Source organism: Bactrocera oleae, chromosome X (assembly GCF_042242935.1).
Source record: "Bactrocera oleae isolate idBacOlea1 chromosome X, idBacOlea1, whole genome shotgun sequence".
Taxonomy (NCBI): Eukaryota; Metazoa; Arthropoda; class Insecta; order Diptera; family Tephritidae; genus Bactrocera; species Bactrocera oleae.
This window is the reverse complement of record NC_091541.1, coordinates 22,290,740-22,313,249: the sequence shown is the minus strand read 5'-3', so window position 1 is coordinate 22,313,249 and position 22,510 is coordinate 22,290,740. Positions and strand designations below refer to the sequence as shown.

At 35.5% G+C, this 22,510-nt stretch overlaps 1 protein-coding gene and 1 long non-coding RNA gene across 8 annotated transcripts in view; both read left to right on the top strand.

The window, feature by feature from the left end:
* LOC106624584 (glutamate receptor ionotropic, kainate 2) overlaps window positions 1-22,510 on the top strand; it is a 1,058,023-nt gene that overhangs the window by 984,220 nt on the left and 51,293 nt on the right. The gene's annotated exons all lie outside the window — the stretch shown is intronic.
* On the top strand, window positions 3,745-11,034 carry LOC138858134 (uncharacterized). Of its 3 annotated transcripts, none has more exons than XR_011397362.1 (3): window positions 3,745-4,150; window positions 4,951-5,167; window positions 5,247-11,034. It is a non-coding gene; the product is annotated as an uncharacterized lncRNA (long non-coding RNA). The 3 variants fall into 3 exon arrangements; XR_011397360.1 differs by lacking the exon at window positions 3,745-4,150 and adding an exon at window positions 4,288-4,452; XR_011397361.1 differs by lacking the exon at window positions 3,745-4,150 and adding an exon at window positions 4,460-4,869.

Below are 22,510 nucleotides of genomic sequence, written 5' to 3'. Positions count from 1 at the left end.
TCCTCCTAATATTTTACTAAGGTATCTCACATACCATCACCAATCATATATCAATATAGTAAAGTTTGACGAATGTTCCAAAATCCTAATATTAGTTACATGGGGCTAGATAAAATTGTTAGCCGATTTGATCCATTTTAGGCACACAGATACCTTGTCATGAGTAAAAGACGCTCTCTAAAGTCAAGCGGAAGTTCAAAAATCTTTATATTAGGTATATGAGAGCTATAAGAACTCTTGATCCGATTCAACCCCTTTTTGACACAAAAACATACTATTCTCGAGAGCTTTATTTATTTATTTATTTATTATATGAATTTATCAATATAATTAATTATTTATCCTACATATTGACCGATATTTTCGGCAAAAAGTCAACTGGGGTCCACATATTCAGTACCTAGGGGCTTAAACAGTTTTGCTTCGATTTTGACACTTTTTGGTCACAAGGTGGCATTCTTTAAACGCATTATTCACGCAAAGTTTTACCCCGATACAATCATTGTTGCTTGATTTGCATAGTAGAAAGTATAATTATCAGATGGAATTTAAAATGGTGTTATACGGGAAATAAGCGTAATTCTAATCCGATTTCGCCCATTACAGCTTGCACAGACGGATGGACGGACGGACGGACAGACAGTCACCCGGATTTCCACTTTAATTTTTAAGAAATCTTATAAACTTAAAATGGTGTTATATGGGAAATAAGCGTAAGTCTAATCCGATTTCGCCCATTTTCGCACTATATTATAGAAATATGAGAATTATGTTATGTACCGAAGTTGGTTGAAATCGGTAAAGCAGATCCCAATATATGTGTTTTCACCTAAAAGTGGGCGGTGCCACGCCCACTTTCCAATTTTGAACACGCTTCCTATAAAGTCATCTCATAGCATCCCAGAGATAAAATTTAATGCCTCTGGTATGCTAATGCTTGATTTAGCGCACTTTTAGTAGTTTATAACAGTAACGTTATATGGAGAGAGGGCGGGGTTGTCACCGGATTCCACCCATTTTCACACTGTCGATAGAGGTGCTAAAACATTTATTCTTAGTGAACTTGTTATTATAGCTTTAGCGATTCAGGGAATCTGCACATGAAATCTTTATGGGGCGGGACTACGCCCATTTTCAAAAAAAAAAAAAATTTAACTGCGGATGCATCTCCCTAATGTGATCCTATATACAAAATAACAGTCTTGTATCTTACTACGCAGCTTAGTTATGGCAATTTATTTGTTTTTGATTAATGGCGTATTGAAGGCGTGGCAGTGGTCCGATAACGCTCATCTACAATACCAACCATCTTACGGTACCAAGAAACATGTGTACCAAGTTTCATAAAAATATCTCAATTTTTACTCAAGTTACAGCTTGCACAGACGGATGGACGGACGGACGGACAGACAGTCACCCGGATTTCCACTTTAATTTTTAAGAAATCTTATAAACTTAATTTCGTTAAAATATCACATTTTGTAAATATAGTAAAGTCAAACAAATAATCGAAAATCCTGATATTATTGTACTTACATGGGGGTGAACAATTTGTATCTAATATAATGGGGAACACTAACCACCTTTTGTGAGCTTTTATGAACTAACACTACGAAAAACTTGAAGGAAAATACGCTTTTGATTATTGTGTACACTCTTTTCTTTTTATTTAGTTAGCCATTTCGATTCACTAATCATTTCAACCGAAACAAATTTTAATTTAATTTTAGTCTAATATAAAAGCGATAAGGAAACTAATGTACGTAGGATTTCGCCAATCCAAAGGGAATCCGGAAATGGATCGTTGAGAGTCGTACTCGGAAAAAAAAAGTTGACGTGGCTCAGATTCTAATGTTTAAGGTTGATGTGGCGCTCAGGCCCATAGACGAAAATGAATGAAGCCGTGAGGGCGACGATCCCGTCCTTTTTTTAGGTGTACAGGTGCCGTGTTATGGTTTGTTGTGTTGTCCTCTGCGGTGTGGTTTCATGAGGTGGGGAGAACCTGTGGATATTCTCAGGTGTGGTGTGTCGCCAGTTGTTACCAGAGAGTGGTGGTACGGAGGCTTAACTCATTTAAACAGGGGGCTAGGTAAAATTTTCACCCAATTTGATTCATTTTAGGCACAAAGATATCTTGCTATGAATAAAACACGCTCTCTCTTTTGCATTGAGATAGCTCACATATTGGCCGATATAAGCGGTATAAAGCCACGCGGAAGTTCAAAAATCTTTATATTAGGTATGTGAGGGCTATAAGAACTATTGATCCGATTCAACCCATTTTTGACACAAAATCATACTATTTTCGAGAGTTTCATTTATTTATTTTATTATATGAATTTCCATTATTTATCTCACATATTGAACGATATTTTCGGAAAAAAGTCAACTATAGGCACTGGGGTCCACATATTTACGACTTAGAGCCTTGACCAGTTTTGGTTCGATTTTGAACATTTTTGGTCACAACTTGGCATACTTTAAACATATTTTTCATATGTGAAATATGCGTAGTTGTAATCCGATTTCGCCCGTTTTTGCAGTATAACATAAAAAATATGAGAAGAATGATATTTAACGGATTTGGTTGAAATCGGTTAAGCAGATCCCAAGATATGGGGTTTCACCTAAAAGTGGGCGGTGCCACGCCTACTGTCTAATTTTGAACGCGATTCCTATTAAGTCATCTCGTACCATCCCAGAGACATAGTTTAATGTCTCTGGCGTGTTTAGTGCTTGATGTATCGCACTTTTAGTTTGTTTTTGTTATCCAATTTCACCCATTTTCACACTGTCCATACAGGTAATAAAAACATTTGTTTTCTGTTTGTTATTTTTTAAATTTAAATTTTGTTATTATAGCTTTAGCGGTTTAGAAGATATGCACATTAAACCTATAAGGGGACGGGACTACGCCCACTTGTAAAAAAATATTAAACTGGAGATGCCCCTCCTTAATGTGATCCTGTTTACCAAATAACAGTCTTATATCTTTTTGTGGAGCCTAGTTATGGCAATTTATTTTTTTTTTGATTAATGACGTTTTCTGGGCGTGGCAGTATCCGATTACGCCCATCCGCACTACCAACCATCTTACGGAACCAAGAAACGTGTTTACCAAGTTTCATAAAGATATCTAAATTTTTCTCAAGTTACAGCTTGCACAGACGGACATATGGACGGACAGACAGTCACCCGGATTTCAACTCGTCCTTTCATCCTGATCATTTATATATACATAACCCTATATCTAACTCAATTTGTTTTAGGCGATACAAACAGCCTATAGGTGATCAGAGCTATTATACTCTTTAGCAACATTTTGCGAGACGATGGTGTCAGTCAATATTACTTCCCTACCGGAGGTAAGACAATATTGTATAGCTCGTCAATATTTGGTCTTACACACTAAATAAACACATTATTTAAAAGATTAATGGTAAAATTGGTTTTGCTTCCGATGCTATACCTATACTAATTGCGATTGTAATGTTGCTTCATCTGTGTTTTCGTAAGATCAGGAGAACACTCTGCTTTCTTAGCTGTCCTTTTTTTAAATCCATTCAGTTTCTCTAGCTAATTCTTTTTCCTCTGTTGAGAATTCAACCTTATATTCCGTATTAAAAATTTTGTTTACTTCGATGGGCTTAAGCTTCAGATTTTAGGCTTTTAAAGTATTTAATTCTAATAATAGTTTTATACATATCTGTTCTATATATTTCCTCAAGCTTTTTGTTTAATTTTTCAAGAGTAACATCTCTTTTGGCTGCTTTATTTGATTTACCCCCTCCTTGAGGAGGTATCTTAATAATAATTGGCATTACTATTATAAATTGCCCTTGCCAGAATAATTGACATTATATACATACTTTCATTTAAATTATAAATAATAAACAATACTTGGCAACCCTATTATTCAGTTGCCTTGAGAATAATTATTGATAGTTATTATTATTGTAGTAGAATTTGAGGCTAAGGTATAATAAATTATCTTTTGTGGCGCCAAAAAAGTATTCAAACCTCTGATTTTTTTTTCCTCTGTGTCCACCAAACGGTGATACCGGCGAAGTAACAAACCTCCCAATCCAAACTAGTCAGTGGTTGTAAGTCGCTGCTCCTGCACCTCAGTATATACAGTTATAAACCTTGGGTTTGTTTACATTTGAATACTCTACTCAAGAAGAATGAAGGTGTTGTGTAACACTTTTTTTTTGCTACCTTTAAAGTAATTAAGGTGTCGTGTTAGCATTTAAGATACACATAAATTTCAAAGATTTGTGAGCAATTATATTATAATAATTAATAAATATTATTCAATGGAATTTTTTTGCGTTATTATAGTGATTATTTTGAATTACTTTGCTTATTTGTTCAATGCTGTTGGGATATTACTTATTATTTAATGTTGTGTCAATTGTTTTTATTTTTTTTTGAGTAAATGTTAAACACGCTGTAAGTATATTTTAATTTTTGACATATAAAACTGAGAAGTTGGAGAAATCAGCACCAGTGCTGCGTTTCATTCATAAGAACTCACTTATTACGGAATATCTGATTATCAGTAAATTTTTTTTGACAAAATACGACACACTATGACGTTTAAATCATCTATTAAGAAAATATACCATAAATAAATAATTTCTCATTATTGTTTGCAACAACATTTGTAGTTTTTGTTATTTAATAAACAAAATATGCTGATTATTTACCATCTCAACATATACAGTACTGTTTTGTTAAAACTGAAAATCCAAAATGTTCGCTATTCACCCCCTAGAAAGCTATCACGAAATTGCTTACTTCTGTTTCTACTGAGTTCTGCACTCAAACGTACCTGAATGCCTCGCTTTGAATTCTTCGGTTTAATGAGTAAATTTTTTTGAAATATTTGCATCATTCAGTAAAAGTGTTTACTCTTTTAACACTCACTACGACTTTGATTTTGTTCAGTTTCAGTATCATAGGTGACTCAATTTTCAACCGAAGATTATGTGGTGGTGTGTATCTGGATAATTTAGAGACACAATTTGAAAATTTACGTTTTCATTTTCATCAACAATAGTAGCGTATGATTTAAGATACAATACTTCCTGGCAACAACTGTTGTATCTGGAAATAAATTTTGTCAACATCTAATTTTTGGCCGCTAATGTAGCCCGAATTCTGAGTTAGTTATGATCCAAACAATTAATTTTTACTTTCTTCTTGTCTATACTCTCAATTAATAAATCTTTTTTGGTGAACAGGAGTGCAGAAATTGTCTGGCAGTATAAGATATTGCGAACGATTGCTTAAACATTCGAACTCAAAAGCGAGGAATGACCGGTCTGTGGACATTCACCAGACAATTGGAAGACAGCACCACCAAAAGCTTTATGGCTGCCGCTTAAATATTGCATTGTTCTGTGCAGTCTTATTGCAGTTATTCCGCTATTTTTTTATATGATGTTATGAATGCCTGTGCGTCGTTCGCCTATAATCTAGTAAAGTAGCCGCAATGCCTGGCGATGCAATTATCAATTCAATTTTCTGTTGTGTTATTAAAATTGACCGGCATGGTACGTCCTAAAAAAAAAGACGCCTTGTTCAATAAAAACAATTTGTAAAGTCCATATACATATACGAAAATAATTTTACTCTTGCAGTAGCTATATGTTGTTATTATTATTAATTTTTTTTTTTTTAAGTAGTGAAATGTTCAAATGATTCTTACATAAGTTTTGAGCATATGCTTATGACTTAAAATACAATTTTGGTATTTATAAATTTTATTGACTTTTACTATAGAGAGATAAAAAGTATCCTTTGTCCATCCCTTGGTTAAGCTATCCCCCCACCAATTTTCAACCAAATCGGTTCAGTCGTTCTTGAGTTATAAATAGTGTAACTAACACGACATTATTTTGTATATGTATATAGATATAAAGAACCTTATACCTAACTCGATTATTTTTAGGTGATACATGAGTGTAAAAACTAAATAACACGCTTTTAAAGCACTTCAAACAAAAAAGTGAAAAATAATTGTTAATATAATATTATATAAGCTGACAATACTTGTAATATTGAATAAAAAATAATTGTGTTATTGTTAGAGACGCGTGGGGTGCTTTGTGCCATATTTTTCGTATATCGGGCATACCATACTTTTCTCACAATAATACATGTATTTTTCGGCCAATATTAGTGTCAGTTTACATTAAGGTTGTACGGATTTTGATGAAATTTGGTGCGCTTATCGGGTAGGTCTGACAACATGTATTTTTTATACCCCTAAATGTTAAGGGTGGTCCACCCCAATAATTATTATTATTTTCTTTTTTGGCAAATTTTTATGTATTTATTTTTACAGGATTCAACTCCTGATTTTTCTTTCCCCAGTAGTGAAGACAGTTGAGGCTTTACTACTCCCGACATTCACTCACCACCTGAGTCTAGCAGACCATCAGCACGGCTTCTGAAAAGTGCACAGCACAACCACAGCACTTAGCGTCAGATTGTTTCATAGCCTAAACCAGAAGCCACCCTGCGAGAGGAAGATCCTCGTAGCGTGGACTTGTCAAAAGCTTTTGACACAGTCAACCACACAACGCTACTTGAGAACATAGAACAATCAACGCTCCCTCCAGTTCTGAAGCGGTGAACTATGAACTACCTGAGCGGTCGGCATTCATCCGTACTATTTCAAGGTCAAAACTCCAAACTTAGAAAAATTAAACAGCGGGTTCCAGGGTGGTGTCCTCTAACTGCTACTGTTTAATTTCTACATCTCGAAACTCCCACAACCACCAGAGGGAATTTCCATGACCTCATATGCTGATGACTGCACGATACTGACGTCGGGCAATGGTATCGATGGCATGTGCTCGAAAGTTAACGGCTATCTCTCCGATCTTTCTCGCTTCTTGTCTGCAAGGAGCCTGACACTCTCTCCACTAAATTCATAGCGATCATTTTTACAAACTGGACGAAGGAGTACAGACTGGATTTAGACATTTCAGTCGATGGCATTAAAATTCCGACAGTCAACAACCCTAAAATTAATAACGAGCTTCTCTCCAAGCAATTTCTGCTGGGATGTTTTCGCAGAAATTCGGACGCATCGAACTTTAGACAAGCACTGACCGCCATTCACAGTGGAACCATCAACATCTTCCCTGACTCTTTCTCCGTGACTAGCGTACTAGGAGTCAAACCAACACCCATAACAGATGCAGAGCTCAAGTTGCCTCGTGAATCCAGAGTGACCCTCACGCAACTTCATTCTGAATATTGTAGTAGGTTAAACTTCTACTTATCCAGAATAGAACCCGACATACCAAATATACAATATTTCCAGCGTGAAATAAGTCTCCGCATGACACTAACCACCTCTTTGCATGCCCAACGAACCCCACTCATCTAACACCCATGTCGCTATGGTCTGACCCCGTCGAAACAGCTCTTTTCCTAGGCCTCCCGCAGCTGCATTAAATTGCACAGGAACACAAATTTGTGTACTATTTAGTACTGATCTTTCCCGATACGAACATAAATGTTGTGGGATAAACATGAAGATTCGATGACTGATGATATATTGTATCGACATCGTGCAAGGTGCAATGATCTAACGACATTGTCATTCCGAATTTACCAATCAGCCATTTCGGTAGGAGTTGACCAAATCGTAGTGCATCTAATCAACATAGATATAAACCGTGAAGCCCAGTATGATACTGTCGAATTGCGGCGACTATTACTCGCAATGTTCCACTACTAAATGATGAACAAAAATTAACTCACGATCGGACACTATTAGCCGGCACTTTGTTACTCTTTTAGACGATTTCAAACATCTGATTCCATCAACACTTACTTAATTTCATCGCCAAAGTACCATTGACAGCGAACATGCGCGTTCGTATGCTTCAAGTTTCATGTGTTGAAACTGTCTCAAAACAATTGTTATATTATGGTAGTAAAAAATATATTTCCAGACGTACACATAAAATATAAATTTCTTGGATGGCTGGTAGAAAGAGCGATTTTGTCAGTAGTAGTAGTAGAAAAACTAATTATTTTCGATGTATAAGTTAACACATAGGAATTGCCCACAAATAACATAAAAAACTTGCACTGCACTTATCTTCACCCATTTGCTCCAAACATATTCCGCTGACGCATGAGTTCAGTGGCCTGACTACTATGGTCAGCTGCGGCAACCTGATATTTGACTATGCTGGAAATGTCTACGTTATCGCTTATGCTTTTTGAGGGAACACATAGGAAAGATATGCTACGTTTACGTGGACGACGTCATAATTTTTCTTGAAAATGAGTTCGACCACGTGAAGCATATCGACACAATTTTAAAATGCTTATGCGATGCCGATATGAGGGTATCACAAAAGAAAACGAAGTTCTTCAAAGAGAGCATTGAATTATTGGGCTTTGTAGTCACCAAAAACGGGGCAAAAACTGACCCGGAAAAAGTTAGAGCCATACGGGAATATGTTGTTACTAAGAACTTATTCAGCTTACGATCATTCCTTGGCCTAGCTAGTCATTACAGGGAATTCATTAAGGACTTCGCGTAAATAGCGTGGCTTTTGACCAACATCCTCAAAGAAGAAAATAGCTCGGTGAGCAAACATATGTCCAAAAAGGTAAAAATTGAGTTTAATGAAATTCAACGAAACGCCTTTGAAATTTTGAGAAATATCCTGGCATCCGAGGATGTTATTCTCATGTACCTGGATTTCAAACAGCCTTTTGACCACTGACGACTGCATGGACAGCATCGGTGCGGTTCTCAAGGAGGCAAACCAATTACCATGATTTCGCGAACGCTAAAACAAAGCGTGCGCTTCGCCACATGCCACAAACGAAAGGGAGTTATTAGCCATTGTCTAGGCAATCGGTAAATTGCAGAATTACCTATGTGGGTCAAAAGAGATCAACATTTTTACAGACCACCAACCAACCCCTCACCTTCGCTGTCTCTGATAGGAACACATATGCGAAAATCAAAAGATGGAAATCATACATTGATGAACACAATGCAAAAGTGTTCTATAAGAAATTTTTGTGGCGGATGCCCTGTCCCGACAGAATGTTAACAATCTGGAAAATGAAATGCTGTCAGATGCTGCAACAATTTACTGTAAATTGCTTTAGGAATCGTTCTCGAAGAAGCCAAATTTCCGTTAAAAAGAGACATCATACTCTTCGGCAGAAAAATACGCCAAATAATATATTACAGATTTAAACATTCTATTCGAAGTAATTAAACCACTCGTTCGTTACAACTCAGTAAACGCGATTTAGTGTGATTTACCGACGTTAGCCAATATACTAATTGATTTGGTGTTAAATTTTCCGGTAACTAAGTTCTGGCACTGCCAGAATATCGTTGTCGACATTACAAACAAAGGTGAACTAACTGAAATTATCAAACAAATCCTTCGTGATTATTATTTTCCGAAAATGACAAAACTAGCCAATGAGGTGGTGATCAATTGCAAAACATGTACCAAAGGGAAACACGACAGACAGCCCAAGAAACAAATGCTTGGGGAAACACCAATTAAATCATACGCTTGAGAAATGCTCCACATTGGTATTTTTTCAACTGACAAAAAATCGTTCCTTACTTGCTTTGACAAGTTCTCGAATTTTGCCGTTTTACAATCGATCGCGTCTCGCACGCTAATGGATGTAAAAATACCCATTATCCGACTTCTTAATTTGTTTCCTCAAACAACATGATGCCTAGATAACATTGAAAGATCTAACCCGTACAGACAAAATAGAGTTTTTTTGATGTAGGCGAAAAAGTGTTCGAAAAAACAATAAAAGGTTAGAAAATAAGTTAACACCGCTTTGCACAGAGGAAAGGATTCAAGCAGACCTGGGTCTGTTCTTATTGAAGGGAGGGTGGTCCACAAGGGCAACCTTAAGTAGGAATTACTAACATGCGAGAAAATCGCACAGGCTAATGTTAATAGTTAAGCACACAACTATCTTTATTCGATTTTCTTCTATCTTTGCAGGATTAAATTTGCAGTCCTTTTATTGTTAGGAGTCGTATATCGTATGGGAACAAAGGGACTATTTAAGGCATTCGAGTAACCTGACAGAATTTGCTAGCATGTTAGAAGAGACCGCAGAATTAGCAGAGTTATTCCCTGAATCGCATATGAAAGTTGTTAAACGTGGGTATAGAACATATTAAAAATTTGTTGTCCGTAATAAAAGTGCACCATAGAATGGCAAGAAGTCTGGATTTCTTAGGCTCAGCACTCAAGGTAATAGCCGGAACGTCAGACGCCGCCGATTTTTGCGACCGCCGACTCATTCAATACATGAATTATTGTCGGTGTTCAGAAGTTCACAACAGCTATAAAATAAGCGAGGACGGTCATAGGAGGAAGAAGTTAACACATAAGAATTGCTCACACATAATATATAAAACTTGCACTGAACATATCTTTACCCATTTTCTTCAATCATATTCTGCTGACGCATGAGTTCAGTGGCCTGACTACTATGGTCAGCTGCGGTAACCTGATTTTTGACTATGCGGCAAATGTCTACGTTTTCGCTTATGCTGAGTCGGCTTGCCGGCTGTACCTTTGTAGCTTATGGGGCCAGCTTTTAGGTTTAGCCTTGAATCCAATTTTATACCACAATCAGATAGTATTTGGCTTTCACTAAATGTACCTGCTCCGGCTTTGCCGTTATAAAATACTTACTTATTATTGATATAATCACTGAGCCACAAAGCCAGCGATAAGAGAGCGAAGTAAAACTTCCAACGCAATCAACCTAAGGAGTTTGCTACAATCTTCTCGCACATTGACTACGAGATACCTGGACAACGATCGACTGCGCTGGACTACATCCAAGCTAACACGCGTTGTTAGGCATCTATCAACAACGCGGGACCGCAAATCATTAACTTATAGATAGCTATCAATAATTGTTATTTAATATATATTTGTTATTGTACTTTAATAAAGAATAATTTATTAACTTAGATAAAGTATACTTAAATTGTCTAAAACTCTTCATGCTATTTCAATTATAATTACATCCACCAAACACTTAGTTATTTCTAAAAATCTTTTCTAAAAAATAATTATTTAAAAAACATTTCCTAAAAATAACATTCATATATGACAAAACAACGTTTCCCCCGTCAGCTAGTATATATATGAAATTGTTTGAATTAAGTTCTCAAGTACACCTGAGCAATTTCAAAATTTTAAGCAGTCTCTGCCTCCAATGACTTTAGTATAATTTTCGCTGATGCGAAGTAAAATATAGTTATAAAACTAAGCAGCCTATGACCTTGAAAATAAGTTAATATGATACCAAATTTGGTTGTAATCCATTCAGGATTTCGGCGAACAATTGAGTTGAGCCCTTTCGCTATATATTTTAATATTGTCAACAACTAAAGGTATTTAGCCGACTTTGATCCTTGCAAGTTGCAAGAGTATGAAATGTTCGGTTACGTCCGAGCTTAGCTCTTCCTTACTTGTTATATATATAGGTAAACAAACACATATATTATATATAGTAACAGAAATTTTATGATTAAAGGAAACACAAAGTGTATGAAAATCAAATACTGGAAATACAAAACGGTTTTAACGAGAAGAAATTAAACGGACGCGAAACTATAAACAAAAAATAAATAAAAACTTTAAAACTCCAGCAACAAAACGCTTGCATACATATACATGATACCCTTGAACCGAAGCAAAGTGAGTTGTGTTTTTTCCATTAACTATAACTGTTTCCATGTAACTAAAAATTCCTTTTAACAGATTAATATAACGATTACAAACCGAAACGAATTTTCGGTTTATTTTACGGGAAAAACAGTTTGTTATTCAATATATATAAGTAAATACCCATATATGTATATTTATAAATTAGATATGAAAAAATGATACTTAATCAAATATCTACAATTAATTGCCTTAAGTATATGCTTTCCATCGCGTACTCAAAACACACTTTTTCCTCCAACAAAACAAAATATTTAAATATCTAATTACAAATTTGTCCGGCAATACCCCTTATACTTAGTAAAGCAGTAAGCAGGATTGCTTAATTAAGTTAGCAAAGACCGATTTCGCACTGCGATGAAAGAAGGTAATATCGGTCGAATAGGTCCTAAAATATGAATTTTCACCTAAATGTGGGCGGTGCCACACCTATCGTCCCCGGATCATATAAAGTCCTCTTGTAGCATCTCGGGTGTAAAATTTAATGTTTCTGCGGTATTTATTTATTGATTTATCGCGCTTTCAGTGGTTTTTAACAGAACCTTTATATGAGGAGAGGGCAGGGTTATCATCCGATTTCATAAATTTTTACAGTGTCGATAGAGTACGTGCTTAAGGGATTTCTCTTGAACGAATTTGGTTATTATATTTTAAGTAGTTTAGTAGATATGTACCTTAAATCATTTAGTGGGCGGGGCCCCACGCTCACAGGTGTTTCTTGCAACTCCGATCTCGTGTGCCAAACTACAGTTTTGCATCTAAGTTTAGTGCTGAGTTATGACACATGCGTGGTGGCGTGGTAGTCTGATAACGCTCATCTACGAACTCGTCCAAGGACAATGTATACCAAGTTTTATTACGATATCTCAACGGACAGACGAACGAACAGACAGACGATTTCAACTCGTCTCGTCATCCTGATCATTTATATATATATATATCCATATTCATCTCAATTAGTTTTAGATGATTCAAACAACCGTTAGGTGAACAAAACTATTATACTCTCAATTATAAATAAAGAAAAAAAGATTGGAACGCAAGTAAATAAAACGGGAACGCATATATAGAACCTAACGATTCAGATCTACTGCTTAGACCAGTATAAAGCAACAAAGGCTTATATCTCCGACAAACTAAAGCTATTAAATTTAATTGCCCCTATTCTAAATCTGAGAGTAGAGATGCCACAAACACAAATTCAAGAGGAAAATTTAGGCATCCATCTCAAGGTGCCCACATGTGACACAGAAATATTTTATGAATGTTATGAAGAATGGCTGCTCTTCGGGGATATTTTTACAGCCGTATACATAAACCATCCAAAATGATCACAAGTACAAAAATTGTATCACCGCCGATACAAAACATAAAGTCAAGCAGGCGTCATAGTCAAATAGTTCGCATGAAATGATGACAACTTTAATTTTGTTTGGGAAGCTCTTAGATCAAGATACGAAAATGAAAGAATATTTGTCGATAAAAGAGTCACGATATTAATGAACTTGGCTAAAATTCAAAAATAAATAAGTGAAGAATTTATCAAACTTCAGTGCACTGTTTTAATTTGTTTATCGGTTTCATCGACACAAAACTTTCCTACTGTCAATTGGGATCCTATTCTGGTAAATATTATACCTATTATATGTATACAACTTTTCATGTTACTATATAAACTGCTCTGAGAGCTGGCGAGTTAACAAAAAAAATTTTATACATTTACTATTTTAATATAAGATCAAGAAATTTATGAAATTTATAGTTAAAACAGGTTTCGGTAAAGTACTTTATTCCTCAATAATACACGTGTCTTTGTTTAAAAATAGTAACTTGTTGAAGATTTTAGCATTTAGCACTGTTCTCCTATCTGATATTAGCAATCTTAACATTCTCTCTGACTCTGTAAAATTTACATTAATTAACGGGATATTCGTTTATATGAATAAGTTGCTGTTGGATCTAGAAAAGAAGGGGGTACATGTAGTGGCCTACGCAGACGATGTGGCAGTTTCGGTTAAAGGTAAATTCCCGAATACTCTGGCAAACCTTATGCAAACGATCTTGGACGATATAAATCTTTGGGCTGTATCGTGCGGATTAAACTTAAATGCTGGTAAGACAGAGCTAGTATTGTTCACCGGAAAGCACAATACTCCAGAAGTTACGGCGCCAGTATTAAATGGTAGCAGATTAACTATTGGAGATAAGGCAAGCTACTTAGGACTAACCTAAGACTGGAAGCTTTCATGGAAACAAAACTCGGATGCTAGGGTGAAGAAAGCAGCTACGCCACTCTACACCTGTAAATAGATGGTGGGCCCCAAATAGGGGCTAACGCCTCGGATAGCTTATTGGCTCCACACAGCAGTTGTCAGACGGATCATGACATACGGTATATTGGTATGGTGGCCAATAATGGAAAAGAAATACGCTGTGGGGCGTATGGAAAGTATTCAAAGAGCAGCCAGTATATGCATTAGTGGAGCTCTTAGAACAACACTAAGCCAGGCACTAAACGTCATTCTACACTTATTGCCAACTGATCTGTTCTGTAAGAAAGTGGAAGCAAAGTCAGCTCTCAGACTGAGGGAATCCTCCCAACTAGTCGCATCCAACAAGAGGCATTCTAGGGTACTTAGTTTATTCCCATTTCTACCCAAAACCACGGATTTCCGCAATCCAATAGAATTGAAGCTAAATTCGGTCCACAATATTGCCTTCCCCACCAGGAGTGGGAAAGATACGGGGGGGACAGGAATGCAGGAATTAGCATCTACATGGATGGATCCAAACTAGACAAGCGAGTGGGAGGTGGTGTCTTTTCCGCAACATTAGACACCAAAATCGCCTTCCGGTTACCAGACCACTGCAGTGTCTTCCAGTCGGAGATCACAGCAATCAAAGAAAACCTTGTGGTATTGACAAAAAGTGTGCTCACAACAAGGAGCATATATATATATGCGGATAGTCAAGCGGCCTTGAAATCACTGAAGTCTCCTAAGGTTTCATCGAAGTAATGAAAGAATGTCTTGTTCTATTAGAGGACCTAACATCCTACTTCCGATAAACCTGCAATGGGTTCCAGGGCATAATGATATCCCTAGTAACTGTGAAGCAGATGAACCAGCCAGACCAGGTACCACTTAGCATCTAACCCCTGAAAAAGAGGGAATTTTTATGCCTCTGGCAACTTGCAAACACTTAATCAGCGAACATACAATCTAGCCGAGTCTCGGTGGAGACAATCAATAACTTGCTCTACTAGCAGACTAACGTGGCAGAAATTGAGCGTGGGTCGCATAAACCGACTATTAAAATTCAAAAGGAATGACATAAGAATTCTGATAGGAGTACTAACAGATCACTGTCTAATTGGTAGACATGCCGGCAGGCTAGGTGTACCTTACAACGACTATTGTAGAAGCTGTCAGGAAGTAGAAGAAGAGGAAACTGTAAAACATCTTCTATGCGAATGTACAGGAAAAGAATCGCAACTATCGGTCGGGGATTCCTTGACGACGTATCGGAAGCTGTACATATAAAACTATTTGTACTGATGAGCTTCATCAGAAGAAAAGGTTGGTGCAGAGAGGAGACGATAGAGTGAGGGAACATTAGTCCTGATGGTATCACAATGGACCTCCTATAGGCCTAGGTGTGTCGTTAGACAGCCACTCTACCTACCTACCTACTTGACGATTTCAAAGCCTGGAACTCTTTTTGCGGCTTCAGATGTACTTACCAAAGAGACAAAATTCTAGACCTTATATTTGTTGAACCATTTTCAACATATAATTTGTTAACGATTGTAAACCTGGTCCTTTGTTCTTCTGCTATCGCCCCCACACTTAGCAGCCAACTTTTAACTAATCTATGGGTAATAAATTCATAATTTTCCCATTATAATTAATCTATAAACCCCGTTATTCAACAAATTTTCGGTGAAGCCAAAATTTCTTTTGGACAAGGCGGACTGGTCAGATATTTAACAACTCTGCGAAAGTTATTCTGCTGCACATCCGCCTTTCGATAATATAAACAAAGAACCAGCTACGATTACCAAAATAATTAGGACCTCTAGTCAGTTTTCAATCCCCCAAACGGGTAAGAAAAGCTTCTAGAGACATTGCCTTATTGGTTCACTGAGCTATCATAACTCAGAGTAGAAAAACAAAATCTTCTCAACCCAAACCAAGTGGCATTTAATGAAGAGCAAAGCACATTAGACGCTTTACTTAATTAAATGATTTCGCCAAAACTGCCGTATCGAAAAGGAATCATGTCTTTACTCTCAGGTTGGATTTCGAAAAAGCTTTTAACAGAGTCGGTGCGCTCGTTGTATTACGAAAACTTGAGATATGCCAGATTGGTGAAAGAGTACTATATAATGTCTTTCCCATATATAAGTCATTTCCCAATAATCCCAAAATGCAAAAGCCAAAATCAACAACTTTTTCTCGAATACGTACAACGCGTACAATGGGATTCCACAAGGAGGAAATCAAAGCGATAATTTCTAAACATAAACTCATTTCGCATAATCTTTATGCTGATGAAGTGTTGCTTTTCTCCAAAGAAAATAATCTAAATAATTGGAAACAAACTTTTGTAAACATTTTAGTAGTAGAAAACACATATGTAATAACTTGAATTCACTGTATAATATGTAAATACTGTAGACACTACTAGACTTAAATTTCTGGGCTTAATATTTGATATGATAGTTACTTTTAAGGTGCATTCTACTAATGCTTCCAAGGCCAACTTTCACACGTCATTTGCTATTGTCGATAACTTTGGAAGTACGACAAAAGCTGTACGACTGCTCAGTATATACCGTAGAGGAAACAGCCATAGATGAATGTATAATGCATTAGCACAATACTATAATATAATCAGTAAAAAAGAGCCAAGTTCTGGTGTAACCGAACATTTCATACTCATGCAACTTGCAAGAATCAAATCCGTTGAAATACTTTTAGGTGTCAATAAATGTTTATACTAAAGAATGTAGCGAAATAATCCAATATTCATTATTCGACGAAATCGTGAATGGAGTACAACCAAACTTGTATCATAATAAATTATGTTATAGGTCATAGACTCAATTAATATCACACATCGTGACCAATCTAAACGGTTTAAAGCTAGGTGGAAAGTCGTAAATCATTATATTGGGTATATTGGGCACAGAGACAGGTCTGGGGCTGACTGCATTAACTTTTGACATTTCTCAGGAGTACTCGAGAACATATTGAGTTCATCGTAAACGAATTTTACATATTTTCGGCATTCAACTAAAATATATCCAATATTATACGCCCAGTAAATTCTTGCTAAGATATCTTAAATGTTGATTGATATAAAATCTGTAAAGCCAACTGAAATATTGAAAATCTTTTATTAGGTTTATGACAGATAAAGGTAGTATTAACTTGATGTTATCTAATTTTGGTAATGCCAAATATTACTAACAGGAGAAGAAAACATATCAAATATTATAAAATATATCATCAATATATTATATATGGTAAAATGGATTAAAGTCAGCCGGGTGTTTCAAAATTGTGAATATCAGTTATATAAGGACTAATGCAAGTCTAGGTTATTAAAAAAACACGCTTTCTTAATTTCATTAAGGTAACTCATATATTGGCCGATATATGCGGTACAAAGTCAACCGGAAGTTTAAAGGCATATGAGAGCTAAGGAAAGTATTGATCCAATTTAACACATTTTTGAAATGTAATTGTAGGACTACAAAGATTTTTTTCTAACCGCGCAAATATCGTAAAAGCGAAAAGTTTAAGCGAAGTTGCAGCAACGATAAAATACAAAAGACCGAGTAATGACGCTATCTGTGGTCAGCTATTACACTAACTTTATTTGCAAAATTCTTCATCTTAAATAATATTATACGCAATATATCAATACCGCTGAATAAAAAATTTAGTTTTGTATTGGTGCATATATACATAAGTACGTAAGTTATATAAATTTAACAGCTCATTAAAGGAGAATACGCTATTGCTCCTTCGTATATAATGTAGTTATTAAGAACAAGTTAGGAAGGGCTACGTTCGGATGTAACCGAACATTTTATACTATCGCAAAGTCAAATGGTATACCCGTTTTAGATTTTTTTGTGGATCTTGCCGCCTTGTTCTATCTTGACCGATATTTTCGGTAAAAAGTCACCTATAACCACTGGGGTCCACATACAAGTATTAAGTACCTAGGGGCTTGAACAATTTTGGTTCAATTTATATAATTTTTTGTCACAAGGTGGCATACTTTAAACATATTATTCACACAAAGTTTTACGCCGATATAATCATTGTTGCTTGATTTGCATACTGGAAAGTGAAAAAATCAGATGGAATTTAAAATGATGTTATGTGTGAAATAGGCGTGGTTGTAATCCCATATCGCCCATTTTCGTACTATATCATAGAAATATGAGAAGAATATTATCTACCGAGTTTGGTTGAAATCGGTTAAGCAGAACCCAAGATATGGGTTTTCACCTAAAAGTGGGCGGTGCCACTCCCACTATCTAATTTTGAACATGGTTCCCATAAAATCATCTTATACCATCCCAGAGTTAAAATTTATTGTCTCTGGATTGTTTAGTGCTTGATTTATCGCGCTTTTAGTAGTTTTTAACAGTACTGTTATATGGGCAGTGGGCGGGGTTTTCACCCGATTTCACCCATTTTCACACATTTGTTCGCAGTGAATTTTGTTATTATAGCTTCAGTGGTATAGGAGATATGCACATTAAACATATTAGGGGGCGGGACCACGCCCAGGTTAAAAAAAATGTAACTGCACATGCCGCTCCCTAATGTTATCCTGCATACCATATACCGTTTTGATCAGGATGAAGAGACAAGTGGAAATCCGGGTGATTGTCTGTCCGTCCGTCTGTGCGAGCTGTAACTTGAGTAAAAATTGAGATATTTTTATGAAACTTGGTACACATGTTTCTTGGTACCGTAAGATGGTTGGTATTGCAGATGAGCGTTATCGGACCACTGCCACGCCCTCAATACGCCATTAATCAAAAACAAATAAATTGCCATAACTAAGCTGCGTAGTAAGATACAAGACTGTTATTTTGTATATAGGATCACATTAGGGAGATGCATCCGCAGTTAAAATTTTTTTTTTGAAAGTGGGCGTAGTCCCGCCCCATAAAGATTTCATGTGCAGATTCCCTGAATCGCTAAAGCTATAATAACAAGTTCTCTAAGAATAAATGTTTTAGCACCTCTATCGACAGTGTGAAAATGGGTGGAATCGGGTGACAACCCCGCCCACTCTCCATATAACGTTACTGTTATAAACTACTAAAAGTGCGCTAAATCAAGCATTAGCATACCAGAGGCATTAAATTTTATCTCTGGGATGCTATGAGATGACTTTATAAGAAGCGCGTTCAAAATTGGAAAGTGGGCGTGGCACCGCCCACTTTTAGGTGAAAACACATATATGGGATCTGCTTTACCGATTTCAACCAACTTCGGTACATAACATTATTCTCATATTTCTATAATATAGTGCGAAAATGGGCGAAATCGGATTAGAATTACGCTTCTTTCCCGTATAACACCATTTTAAATTCCATCTGATAATTATACTTTCTACTATGCAAATCAAGCAACAATGATTGTATCGGGGTAAAACTTTGCGTGAATAATGCGTTTAAAGAATGCCACCTTGTGACCAAAAAGTGTCAAAATCGAAGCAAAACTGTTTAAGCCCCTAGGTACTGAATATGTGGACCCCAGTTGACTTTTTGCCGAAAATATCGGTCAATATGTAGGATAAATAATTAATTATATTGATAAATTCATATAATAAATAAATAAATAAATAAAGCTCTCGAGAATAGTATGTTTTTGTGTCAAAAAGGGGTTGAATCGGATCAAGAGTTCTTATAGCTCTCATATACCTAATATAAAGATTTTTGAACTTCCGCTTGACTTTAGAGAGCGTCTTTTACTCATGACAAGGTATCTGTGTGCCTAAAATGGATCAAATCGGCTAACAATTTTATCTAGCCCTCATGTTACTAATATCAGGATTTTCGAGCATTCGTCTGACTTTACTCCATTTGATTGATGATCTTATGTGAATTACTTTATTGAAACAGAGGGAGCATTTTATTGTGGCATGTTAGTAGTATGTGGTATTGACAAAAATTGATAAATCGGGTTAATACTACCCCCAACTTCCATATACTACTTAAAAGTATAATGCTTTTCGTTATTTCAACACGTTTTATGTAAAATATGTCAGTCAGTGAGTATTAATATTTTTTTATATATATAATTGTATATATTTTTCTATCCCCAATATATATATGATTTCCGTCTTTCCATCTGACTTTAAACCGTTCCGGTTGATCAAAATGTGATATATTAACGAAATTAAGTGGAAAAGATTTCTTAAAAATTATGTGGTTTGACGCTGAATTAGAAAGAAATTAGTATATACCTTGGTCTAAACCTCACACCTTCATATAATGAATTCTGATTCTCTGGTTGACGCTTGCCACATAAGCTTATAATATAAAATTTAGCCACTTTGGTAGAGTTACTATAAAAGCTACAAAACTGAGACTAAGTTTATGGCCTTTAATATAAGTCAAGTAGATACCAAATTTGATTGTAATTTAATCACGATTTTATTTAATAATGGATGTTTAATCCTTTCTCAACATTTTTTTAATATAAGGTTTGAAGGAATTTCCTGGCCTTTGATTCTTGCGAATTGCAAGAGTATAAAATATTCGGTTCCGCCCTAGTATCCATTATCGGGGATATATTGACCCTAGCTCCAACATATTTTATGTAAAAAATTCAAACTTCTGTTTGGCCTTATATAAACGTAAAATATTAATTCCCCCAGCTCCCATGTACTACTTATGGTCTAACTTTTTTCGTTAATGTTATAATTTGATGAAATTAAATGGACAGTTGTTCTTAAAAATTATGTGGTATATCGCTGCTTATGAATGAAATTGGTCTAGACCTTTGTTAAATCTTTATTTAACCGTAATATACTGATTTCCGCTCCTCTGGTACAACAGCAACCTCATATACCCCACATATTAAATCTAACCCCTTTGGTTCATTGTTCACATATATCATGTTTGAGTTAAATAGCTCCTTTTTATTAAAGCCAATATTTCGGAGAAAAAAATAGTATTGATACTAAATAAATCTATGATCAATAACATAAGTTAATAAGATACCAAATGATAATCGAATAATGAATGTTGAATTCTTTCGCAACATGTTGCAACAGAGTATAGTTTTGTTCACCAAACGGTTGTTTGCATCACCTAAAACTAATCGAGATAGATATAAATTCTATATACATACAAGTATATTTCTTCTAATATTTGGTGATAATCAGTGGAAAGGTATAGTTTCTCAGCCATCATTGAACTTATAACAAAATATACCAGACAACAATGTAAAAAAGTTAGCTTATGAAAGGATTAGATATTATGTTAAGACAGAAAGAAGTAAATCTATATACCTGCTCTACATATGTTTATACCATACTTAATTATATTATATATGTAAGTTAAAAAGCGTTAGACAAAAGCAATTTACGGAGGGGTTTTCCGAGCACTTAATTTTAATAAAGTGAAATAAACTACTAATTTGTAAAATATAAATATAACTAAATACTATTTATTATTATATTAGTGAATATCTAAGTAATATATACAAGGTATACAAAAGCACGTAAGTTGTGTGTACAAAAATATACCATAACAAAACTATTATACTCTGTAGCAACAGGTTACGAGAGTATAACAAGTAAGAAAGGGCTAAGTTCGAGAGTAACAGAACATTTTATACTATTTCAGCTTTCAAGGATCAAACCCTGGGAAATACCTGCAGGTATTGGCAAAACATTATATTAAACTAGGGAAAGTAACGCCCTGATTTCATACATTTTTTGCATATAAGAGGAATATTATGTACCGAATTTGGTTTAAATTGGTTAAGCAGATCCCCAGATATGGGTTTTCACTTAAAAGTGGGTGCTGCCACGCCCACTCTCTAATTTTGAATGCGGTTCCTATAAAATCATCTCATACCATTCCAGAGATAAAATTGTAATGGCTCTGGCGTGTTTAGTGATAGATTTATCGCGCTTTTAGTAGTTTTTAACAGTACCGTTATATGGGGAGTGGGCGGGGCTGCCATGTCAATAGAGGTGCTAAAACATTTGTTATTAGTGAATTTTGTTATTATAGCTTTAACGGCTGAGGAGATATGCACATTAAACCACACCAGAAACCACATAAAATGTAAAATTGTAAAAATAACAAAAATCATTTTCTTGCTTTGTACATTTATGCACATGAATATTTGTTCGTGCACATTAGCTAGTCCCATTAAACATGTACTAATAACAATAATATATTATATGCGAAGGAGCAATAGCGTAAAATATGTGCTTGGGTTATTCTTCTTTTAGAATCGTTGTATGTCATATTGTGTAAAATTTCTAGAAAGTAACAATAATAAAACTAAAGCTTTTTTTGGGAAAATTTTCTTTATGTTGAAATCGCGGCGTTTTGGTTTACACTGCAATAAAATCATTTCCAACCACAGAAACAACAAAATATTTTTATATTTCACTTTTCTTTAACGCAATTTACCTGACTATCGGGGTTTCCTTCCATATTATTAAAGAAATCGATG